This window comes from Protobothrops mucrosquamatus, unplaced genomic scaffold, assembly GCF_001527695.2.
Source record: "Protobothrops mucrosquamatus isolate PMUCROS unplaced genomic scaffold, P.Mucros_1.0 scaffold_289, whole genome shotgun sequence".
Taxonomy (NCBI): Eukaryota; Metazoa; Chordata; class Lepidosauria; order Squamata; family Viperidae; genus Protobothrops; species Protobothrops mucrosquamatus.
This window is the reverse complement of record NW_015386365.1, coordinates 831,039-841,746: the sequence shown is the minus strand read 5'-3', so window position 1 is coordinate 841,746 and position 10,708 is coordinate 831,039.

The window sequence follows — 10,708 nt, the reverse complement described above, 5'->3', positions numbered from 1 at the left end:
TGACCTAGGGAGGATTTTATATGGGGTTTATTTTTTAGCAATTTGATAGAGACACAACTTTAAAATTTGATTTAATTCGGTTTTATCGGGGGGGGGAATGTATTTATGTTTTGTTTTAAATATGTTGTGCGCCGCCCTGAGTCCCGTTGGGAGAAGGGCGGCATATAAATTAAAATAATAATAATAATAATAATAATAATAATAAGTGCACACACTGGGCTATGTACAAATTCAGATTACCAAAGCTCTTCCGTTTGCTAGCTTGGAGTTTCTTTCACAAGAAAGAAACAGCTGGACCACAGTAGGAAACATGAGGATTTCGCAGTCTCAGAATTAACCACTTGGAATTTTCAGGGGGGGGGGAGAAAGAAAAATTTAGGTAGATGAGAAGCAGGAGAAAAACATTTTTTCAAGGATCTGGTTTATCTTGTTAGAAACAGGTAAATGTTTAGGCATCAATCTGTAATTAAACATTTAATTTTATTTTCTATGTATGTGTTATTTTTTTTTCATTTTTTTTTCATTTCATTTACATCCCTCCAACTGGATCTTCCTTTTCCTCCTTTTTCTTTTTTAAAAAATGCATTACCAGAAAAGTAGGTACAGATACTCTTTTGTTATTTTTATGTTCTCGAGCAAAATGATGCTTCTTCCAAGAAACGCTGCTTGCGTAAACTCTCGTCTCTTCCTGGATCAGACAATTTCAGTCTGAAATCTTCAAATCTGATCTGGCAGGCATTTATTTGCTTTGTGTTCAGAATGGTCTAACGAGAATTAGAATCCATCTAATTGGCAAGCCTGGCTGTGGGGATTATGGGAACTGAAATTGAGTTCATCGGCAAGACGCTAGCCTGGAGAAGGTAACTCAGGAACCAACCACATGACAGTTGACAAACTAAGTACCCAGTTACAAAGACCACGCATTTATGCTAAGCATGCAGAAATATGTCCTTTTTCAAGAACTGTTTGAGTAATCTGAAAAGTTACATATTGCACAAGATTTTAGCGGAAAGTCTTGTCTGAGGATTGCTTTTTTTTTTGTTTTGTTTAACTGTCTTCGGGGAGGAAGGATTAGCCAAGCGTGGTTGCGGTTTGGTTTCTTTCGGCTCCGGGACTAACTATTCAGGGAGAGGCGGAAGGATTGGGAAGGCTTCGACCTGGAACGAAAGAAAAGGACCGAGACCAGCGTCCTCAAACTCTCAGCACCGAGGGCCCGTGCCATGCAAATCCAGGGGGCGTGAGAGGTCCTTTTGCCCCACCCTTGTGGGCCGGGGAACGGGATCGGCCATGGGGAGGGCGAAGAAAGACCCCGGCGGTGGCGTTAAGTCTTTTCCTTTGCTGCCGGATGGGCGCCGGGAGCCCCGGCGGGGCTGGAACGAATAGACTACCGGCTTGATCCAGCCTAAGGAGCCTTCCTCTCTGTTCGATCGAACAGCCCGGACAGGTAGGCGAGCGCATCGGCTTCTCTGGCTCCGTTCTCCATGGTTGCCTCTAGCTTAAAATTTGTGACGGTGCGCAAAACACAAATAATCTCTTGAGGGAATTGGATATTGCTGTTGGAAGGAACCCCTACCAATTCCCGTGTCTTCTTCAGTGGGAGTAGAGTGCAGTCTCAGGAGGACGATCTGTAAGCAGTGCTTCTGAGCGTACCTAAAATACTTTATTTTTTAGTCCTGCTCAATAATATCATTAAATCTCTATCTCTCTCTCTCTCTCTCTCTCTCTCTCTCCCCCTCTCTCTCGTTTTCTTTCTATTTCTCTCTTCTCTCTTTCTTTCTCTCTTTCTCTCTCCCTCTCAGCTGAGCTCTGAAAGGGACAATATAGAAAGATGAATGATAGATTCTTGGGTTTGACTTTGAGAGCACAAGTATTCATGTAATGCATTTTCCCATCCTATTCTATCACTGTTTAACCAATTAGCCCAATCTGAAGTTCACTATCACATCCAGAACCATTAACTGGCTGTATAGATTGGAATGCTTGGCTAGCTATGGTTTGTTCATGTGGTCTGCTAGCCCAATCCAGGAAACCTCAGAAACAAAGTGCTGTTTCTTAAAAACAGTCCATATTCTTTGAATTATTTTGCAACCTGTAGATTCCTAAAGGGAAATGGTTGCAACACAACAGTTTAAACATCTCTGGGTTAAATATATATCTTTGAATTTTGCAATCTTTTGTCCTTTTGTATAAACTCCACAAAACCAGATTTCCAGGTTTTATGAATAAAATGGGTAAAATTCTGACATTATAATACATCCGGGTCTTACTCAGATTACCTGACCTCCTTTTATAATCTAAAGTTGTAGCATAATTTTGGGATCTTCAAAAAAAATCTCAACTGTTCATTAACACTTATAGGATACTTATTTATTTACCAAACTTTTATGCCCCTCCCACCATCTCACAAGAAGTAACTCAGGGCAGTGTACAACAATAAAATAAAATATATAAAAACAATCATTAAGATAAGATAAGATAAGATAACCTTTATTGTCATTTTTATACTGTGGGCACGATGGCACACATCAAAAATGAAATTTAGTTGCCTGCTCTCAAAGTGAAACACATACATGACACATACCTAAACATACTATGAACCACATATGTATAGACCCACATCCCTACATATACGTAGCAAATAAATATTAAATATTGTTCATCTTGAATATATAACGGAAGGAGGAAGCTTGAGAGTTCGCAAGGTTAATGCTGTATGGAATGAAACTCTGGCTGAATCTGGATGTTCTGCTTCGGATACCACGAAGCCTCCTCCCAGAAGGTAACAAGGAAAACAGGTCGTGAAGAGGATGTGTGGTGTCCCAGACAATCTTACGGACCCTGCTCAAGCAGCGCTTCTGTGCTATGTCCTGGATGGAAGGGAGGGAACTGCCAATGATCTTTTTGGCCATTCTCACTACTCTCTGCACCGCCTTCCTGTCTGAAGCAGTGATGCCTCCAAACCAGACTGTGATGCTGTATGACAGGATGCTCTCAAATATTATTATCTCAGGATTGGCATAGAGAATTATCTCGGTGGCAAGTCCCTGTAAATCATTTATTTAGTTAAGGGAACATTAGATAAGATAGTCTGTGATGTTGAAAAAAACATCCCAAAAGAAAGCAATAGCAAGCCTCTTATATAGCCTTGCTGTGAACACTAGATGATGTGTTAGTAAAGTTACCAGGAGTTCCCCTTGCGTCTGAGGTTTTTCTTTTTTATAAAATGAACAGGTTTGGTTAAATACCATATAATATAAAATACATGCGGTTTGGGTTTTGGATTAGTCACTTGCTCTCATGGATTACTGTGGCTAATAGGAACTGCATGGATGATTCATAAATTAGAAAAGAGGTTTTTCTTTCATTCCCCTTCTCCTACTTCTCTTGAGTCAGTGTCAGCCCTTCAAGGTAGACTAGACTAGGAAAACAATACCATGTAAGTTAGTAGTACCTTGATTGTATAGTTATGGTAATAGAATCTTATAAGTTGGAAAGTGTTTCCCCCTCTCTCCCTTTATTTTCATGTGAATTAGGAGAGGCTTGGCCTGGATTAAGGCCCCCTTGTATCTGACCTCTGCCTTGGTAGTGGCTCTTTCTCCTGTCCTTAAAGCCATTCTCTCTGCCCTCTGCTGTCAGAGATGAACAGTCTAATGGCCCACAGTGTTGAGCTCTCCATGTTGAACTCAGCAGAAGTTTCCCAAACACCGGACATAGCTTAGTTAGAGAAGACTAGAACCAATAGGTGAAGGGCAGTGCCCTCATAGGCCAAGGCACGTTAAATCTGGTATTTATTTTTCTCAACTTTCCAATGGCTTAATGGGAATGCCCTTGCTTTGGGCATTTCAGGTTTGGGATTAGGTGGAAGCCTGCTCTAGGTTTTTTATTTATTTTATTTATTTTATTGGCTCACTGTCAAAGCAACTCAGTGTAACTCCTGTACTAGGCCAAATGGGGGACACACACACACCCAATTGAGATTACAGAATTCAGCAGCAATTTAGCAGCAAAACAACCAAATGTTTGTGACGTGATTTTTCAGGTCAAGATCCTAAAACTAAAATAATGTGGGCATGAGTCCCCTTGAAGGAGACCAGCTCCCGTTACTGGTGTTAATCTTCCCACTCTCCTGCTCTCAGCCTATTAACAAAAGGCCTGTCTTTTTAAACCCTGTCTCTTCTGGCAGTGTCTCTTGCATCTGCAAGGTGGTTGAACAGGTACATCTTATTTGCCCCCCTCAATCCCAGCCCTGTTTTAAGTTCTCAAAGTGTTGTTGAATACTATACAGGGTATAGCTCTGTAAAGATAATGTATATTTGCAGACTGCACCTAGAAGCAAAATTGAATGGAATATAATCTGTATTATTAACTATAATAACATGTGAAGCCATATTAACAACTAGACTCCAGAGAACAATGCCTTCAAAAATAAAAAGGAGATATGGCTAGGATTACTTTTTATTGTTGGGAAAAAGGCAGATGCTTTGGGGTGTATTATTAATGCATAGAATAGAAGTAAGGCTGATTCTCAGCTGCTTCCCCCACAACCACCAGCAAAAAAGAAATCTAAAGAGACTTTTCACTGATACCTTTGTGTTTGTGTATGTATATTTTAAACACATGATTTTCTATTGAACAGGATTTAAACCACTCACTGCTAATAGATTTTCCTCTTATTAATTGTCTTCCCAAACTGATTTCCTTTTCCATATGGAGCGGGGGGGGAGGAATCATATGAAGATATAATCTTTTCTTCCAGCCATAGGGATGGATAAGCGTTGATTATCTCCTTGTCAGTCTCCTGAGCATAATTAGCAAAATGTATGCAAAGCTTCAAGAAGGTTAATTACAAGACTGGTACAAATCTGAATATATCTCGGAGAGACAAGCAGATATTAGGGCAGGTTGTTTCTCCTTGCATCCAACTATGATCCTGTGGCACTTAGTTGAGAAATACCATATCAGACCCTGTTCTGCACTGCATGCTGCATTTATAATAATAATAATAAAGTTGGAAGGGACATTGGAGGTCATCTAGTCCAAACCCCTGTTTAGGCAGGAAACCCTATACCAGTGATGGCGAACCTTTTAGAGACCGAGTGCCCAAACTGCAACCCAAAACCCACTTATTTATCACCGGGTGCCAGGTGGGCATGGCCCACTGGGTGGGCGTGGCCGTGGTGCTTATGGCAGACTGGGTGGGTGTGGCCAAGGTGGGCGTGATCACCTCGATGTTGCTCGTGGGGAGGGACACCTGTGGGGGCCGGGCAGAATTGGTGGAAATCCAGGGGTTCTCTGGCAGGTGGGGCGGTGGGCAGGAGGCTTGTCCTGTGGGGTGAGGCAAGGCAAGGTGAGGCAGGGCGGGGGAGCCATTGTCGCAAGGCAAGGCGGGGGCCGGGGCGGCTGCTGCCTGACACCATCGGCCCCCGCACACAGAGGCCAGCGAACGCATGGGTGCTGGGATGCATCCAGCCACATGGACCTCGGTGAGTTAGCAGGCGGCTGGTTGAAGAGGGATGGTTGCCATCTCTGGGGCATGGTACGCGTGCCCACAGAGAGGGCCCTGAGTGCCGCCTCTGGCACGCATGTCATAGGTTCGCCACCACTGCCCTATACCATTTCAGACAAATGGCTGTCCAGTCTCTTCTTAAAAACTTCCAGTGTTGGAGCATTCACAGCTTCTGGAGGCAGGTTGTTCCACTGATTAATTGTTCTAACTGTCATGAAATTTCTCCATAGTTCTAGGTTGCTTCTCTCTTTGGTTAGTTTCCATCCGTTGCTTCTTATCCTGCCTTCAGGTCAGTGGTGGGATTCAGCCGGTTCGCACTACTTTGGCAGAACCAGTAGCTATTTTTTTGTTGCCCAGGCCCAGAATGGGCTTCTGGAAGCACCATCCACACAGAGAACCGGTTGTTCACATATTTGAATCCCACCACTGCTTCAGATGCTTTGGAGAATAGCTTGACTCCCTCCTCTTTGTGGCAGCCCCTGACATATTGGTACACTGCTATCATGTCACCCCTCGTCCCAATACCCAATTCCAGCAACCGTTTCTTATATGTTTTAGCCTCCAGTCCCCTGATCATCTTTGTTGCTCTTCTCTGTACTCTTTCTAGAGTCTCAACATCTTTTTTACATCGTGGTGACCAAAATTGGATGCAGTATTCCAAGTGTGGCCTTTATTGACTTTAGGCTTACCTTTCACTCAATCTCAAGAGACAAGGGAGGGTGCAAATTGAAAAACTCTTCTACTGATGGATGATTCTTGGCCTTACTATTTAGACCCCCTGGAAACTCACTATTAAAGGTTAGATGTCTCACAAAATAAATTCATGTAGGAAGTTGTTGTCAGACAGGACTGTACTGACTGTAACTTGATATCATTATCATTATATAAACACAAACTGAGCACACTTAAGCAAGCTTTTCACCATTGTCTTACGGCTAGTTAATAGACATATTTCTGTCTTACTCATCTGTGGTACAGATGACTCAGTAATACTGTTGTTAACCCTGCCTGAAATGTCCTGTTTTCTCTTCGCAATTATTGCAGAGAGGCAGCCTTACAGATCAATTCTTCCAAGACAAAATCCTTCCATTTTCTAGATGCCTCAAAGCTTAGACATGGCAGCTAGATGATCATGTCAAAGAACAAGTTAAAACTTTTAATTGTAGGGTTTCTCCCCCCCCCAATAAATGAGATAGTGTGCTCACCTGAGCTGTGAAACCTTAAGATTAGCCTCCGCTATAAAACCCCTTTCTTATCACCAGAGGCACAGAGTTTATACCTATGGCACTAGAATTATTTACAGCCGATACTTATACCTGGTTACTGTATGGAGCTCAGTTGGGTCCATATAACAAGATGGTTCTTTTAGAGGATCAGTAATCCACATTTCTCCATACCATATTCCAGATTGCCAGCTATGTATCTATATGTAGCTATATGTATCTATGTACTATGTAGCTATATGACATTAGATCAGGAAAGTGACAACATTAAGGTAGAGACCAGTCTCTTGTAAAATCTCTTTGCTTCTTGTGTAAAATTATCCTTTGGTCAGATAAAATCTCACCAATAATTTAAAGCCAAAATGGCAAAAATCATTCAGTTAGGAATTGCATTCTGGTTATTGGAAGCTGAGAATGCCAAGCTCTTGGGCGGTAGGTTCTACATAGGGATTAAGCCTTTCTGCTTAGGAATGTTTCTGCAAATCATCAAACAAACCCAATATTTATATGAAAGTGCAGATCCAAAATTCAGAAGGGCATTATAATTCTTCTTCTTCTTGTGCCATATCCATTATCGGACATTGGCGATCATGTTGGTGATCCTGTTTTTATCAGCAGCCGCACGAAAAAGTGCTGCTGAGTTTTGTCCAAACCAATCCCTTAAATTTTGAAGCCATGATGTTCTTCTTCTGCCTGGACCTCGTTTGCCTCCAGTCTTTCCCTGGAGGATTAAATGGAGTATGCCGTATTTTTCTGGGTGTCGCATCACATGTCCGAAATATTCTAATTTTCATTTTTTAATTGTTTTGATGATTTCCCTTGGCTTTCCCAGGCGGCTTATCACCTCCTCATTTCTGATCTTGTCAACCCAGCTTATACGTAACAGCCGCCTGTAAATCCACATTTCAAATGCTTCTAGTCTCTTCAGGTGGCCTTCTGTCAGAGACCAACTCTCTACTCCATAAAGCAGGATAGAAAAAAATATAACATCTGACAAGCCTGATTTTCAGTCTTAGGCTTATGTCGTGACTGCAGAAGACCTTTTCATTTTGAAGGATGCTGTTCAAGCTTACCCTGCTTTAACGTTCTTCCCCTGGCAGTCATGGAAGGGAAACAGGGTGAACTAGAAATTCAGGTTAATGAAGGCAGATATGATATTGTTGCCATTATGGAAACATGGTGGGATGAAACTCACAAATGGAACACACAACTAGAGGGATTTAAATTATTTAAAAGAAACAGACCAAATAAAAGAGGAGGTGGAATTGCTCTCTATATAAGAAATAACTACATCTCTACAGAAATAGAGCACAACAATGATGAAAACTGTCTTGAATGCATTTGGGTCAATATAAAAGGGGGCAGGGAAATGACATTGCCATAGGTGTATACTATAGGCCACCCAACCAAACAGAGTAGTAATGAGGGATTTTAACTACCCTGACATCAACTGGGAGACAAACTCTGCACCAAGTGGAAGATCAAACAGATTCCTGACAAACCTAGCAGACAACTTTGTCTCCCCAAAAGTAGAGAAGGGAACTAGGGGATTAGCCATATTGGATCTAATCCTCACTAACAGAGATGAAATGATAGAAGGTGTTGAAGCCAAAGGAACGTTGGGGGGAAGTGATCATGCAATATTGGAATTCAACATTATGGAAGCACAAGCAATAGAACACAGTCAAACTAGAATCTTGGACTTTAAGAGAGCTAATTTCAGTAAACTTAGAGCTTGGGAAAGATTCCATGGATGAGAATCCTCAAGGGGAAAACAACTCAAGAAGCTTGGGAAATTTTGAAAAGTGAAATAATAAAAGTCCAGTCTAGCACAATACCAACAAAGAAGAAAAATAATAGATCTCAAAAGAAACCAGCATGGCAGCATAAAGAACTCTCTGATAAATTGAAAGATAAAAAGGACAAGTATAAAAAGTGGAAAGAGGGGCACATAACTAAAGCAAAATATCAGCAAATAGTCCGAGGCTGCAAAGATGAAGTGAGGAAAGCTAAGGCTCAAAATGAACTAAGGCTTGCAACCAAAGTCAGAAATAACAAAAAAATATTCTTTCAACATGTAAAAAACAAGAAAAAGGTTAAGGAAATGATTGGTCCATTAGTGGGGGAAAGTGGCAAGAAGGTGACAAGCAACAGGGAGAAAGCAGAACTATTTAACTCGTTTTTTGCATCTGTTTTTACACAAAAGGAAAAAACATTCCAACCTATCAAAAACAGTACCATAAAAAACAGATTAGAAACACAAGTTAAGATAGGCAAGAAAATGGTAACGGAGCACCTGTCCAGCCTAGACGAGTTTAAATCACCAGGACCAGATGGATTACATCCCAAGGTTCTCAAGGAACTGGCAGATGTGATCTCAGAACCACTGAATTATATTTTTCAAAGATCCTGGAGCACTGGGGAACTACCAGAGGACTGGAAAAGAGCTGATGTAGTTCCCATCTTCAAAAAAGGGGGGAAAAATGGACCCAGGAAATTACAGACCTATCAGCCTGACCTCAATACCTGGGAAGATTCTGGAAAAGATAACCAAACAACAAATCAGCAAACACCTAGAGACAAACAAAGTCATTACTAAAAGCCAACATGTGTTTGTCAAAAACAGATCATGCCAGACAAATCAAGTGACAAAATTAGTGGACCAGAGAAATGCTGTGGATATAATTTACTTGGATTTCAGTAAGGCATTTGATAAAGTAGATTACAACCTACTACTTGATAAGATAGAAAAATGTGGGTTAGACAGCATCACCACCAGATGGATTCGTAGCTGGCTGACCGGCTATACTCAGTGTGTGGTCCTCAATGGAACTGCATCTATATGGAGGGAAGTGTGTAGTGGGGTGCCCCAGGGCTCTGTTCTAGGCCCAGTGCTCTTCAACATCTTCATCAACGATTTGGACGAGGGGATAGATGGGAACTCCATAAATTTGCAGACGACACGAAGCTGGCAGGAATAGCCAATACTCCAGAAGATAAGCTTAAGATACAGGAGGATCTGGACAGACTTGAACACTGGGCGCTATCTAACAAAATGAAATTCAATGGTGAAAAAAGTAAGGTTCTACATTTAGGCAAGAAAAAACAAATGTACAAGTATAGTGTAGGTGGTAACTCGCTCAATAGTGGCAAGTGTGAGAGAGATCTCGGAGTCCTAGTGGACAATCACTTAGATATGAGCCAGCAGTGTGCTGCAGCTGCCACAAAAGCCAACACAGTGTTAGGCTGCATTAACAGAGGGATAGAATCAAGATCACGTGAAGTATTAATACCACTTTACAATGCCTTGGTAAGGCCACACTTGGAATACTGCATCCAGTTTTGGTCACCACGATGTAAAAAAGATATTAAGACTCTAGAAAGAGTACAGACAAGAGCAAAAAAAATGATTAGAGGATTGGAGGCTAAAACATATAAGGAACGGTTGCTGGAATTGAGTATGTCTAGTTTAATGAAGAGAAGGACGAGGGGGGACATGATAGCAGTGTTCTAATATCTCAGGGGATGCCACAAAGAAGAGGGAGTCAAGCTATTCTCCAAAGCGCCTGAACGCAGGACAGGAAGCAATGGATGGAAACTAATCAAGGAGAGAAGCAACCTAGAACTAAGGAGAAACTTCCTGACACAACAATTACCGGTAATCAGTGGAACAACCTGCCTCCAGATGCGGTGAATGCTCCAACACTGGAAGTTTTTAAGAAGAGACTGGACAGCCATTTGTCTGAAATGGTATAGGGTTTCCTGCCTGAGGAGGGGATTGGACTAGATGACCTCCAAGGTCCCTTCCAACTTTATTATTACTATTACTATTATATAAGAAAATTTCTTATGCAGCTAGACTTTGTGTCTATACTAGTGGAGACCTTGAAGGGATAGACTGTGTTGTTTTAAATCAGTGTTTTTTCAAACTTAGCAACTTTAAGATGTGTGGATGGGAAAATTTGGGAGCTGAAGTTCA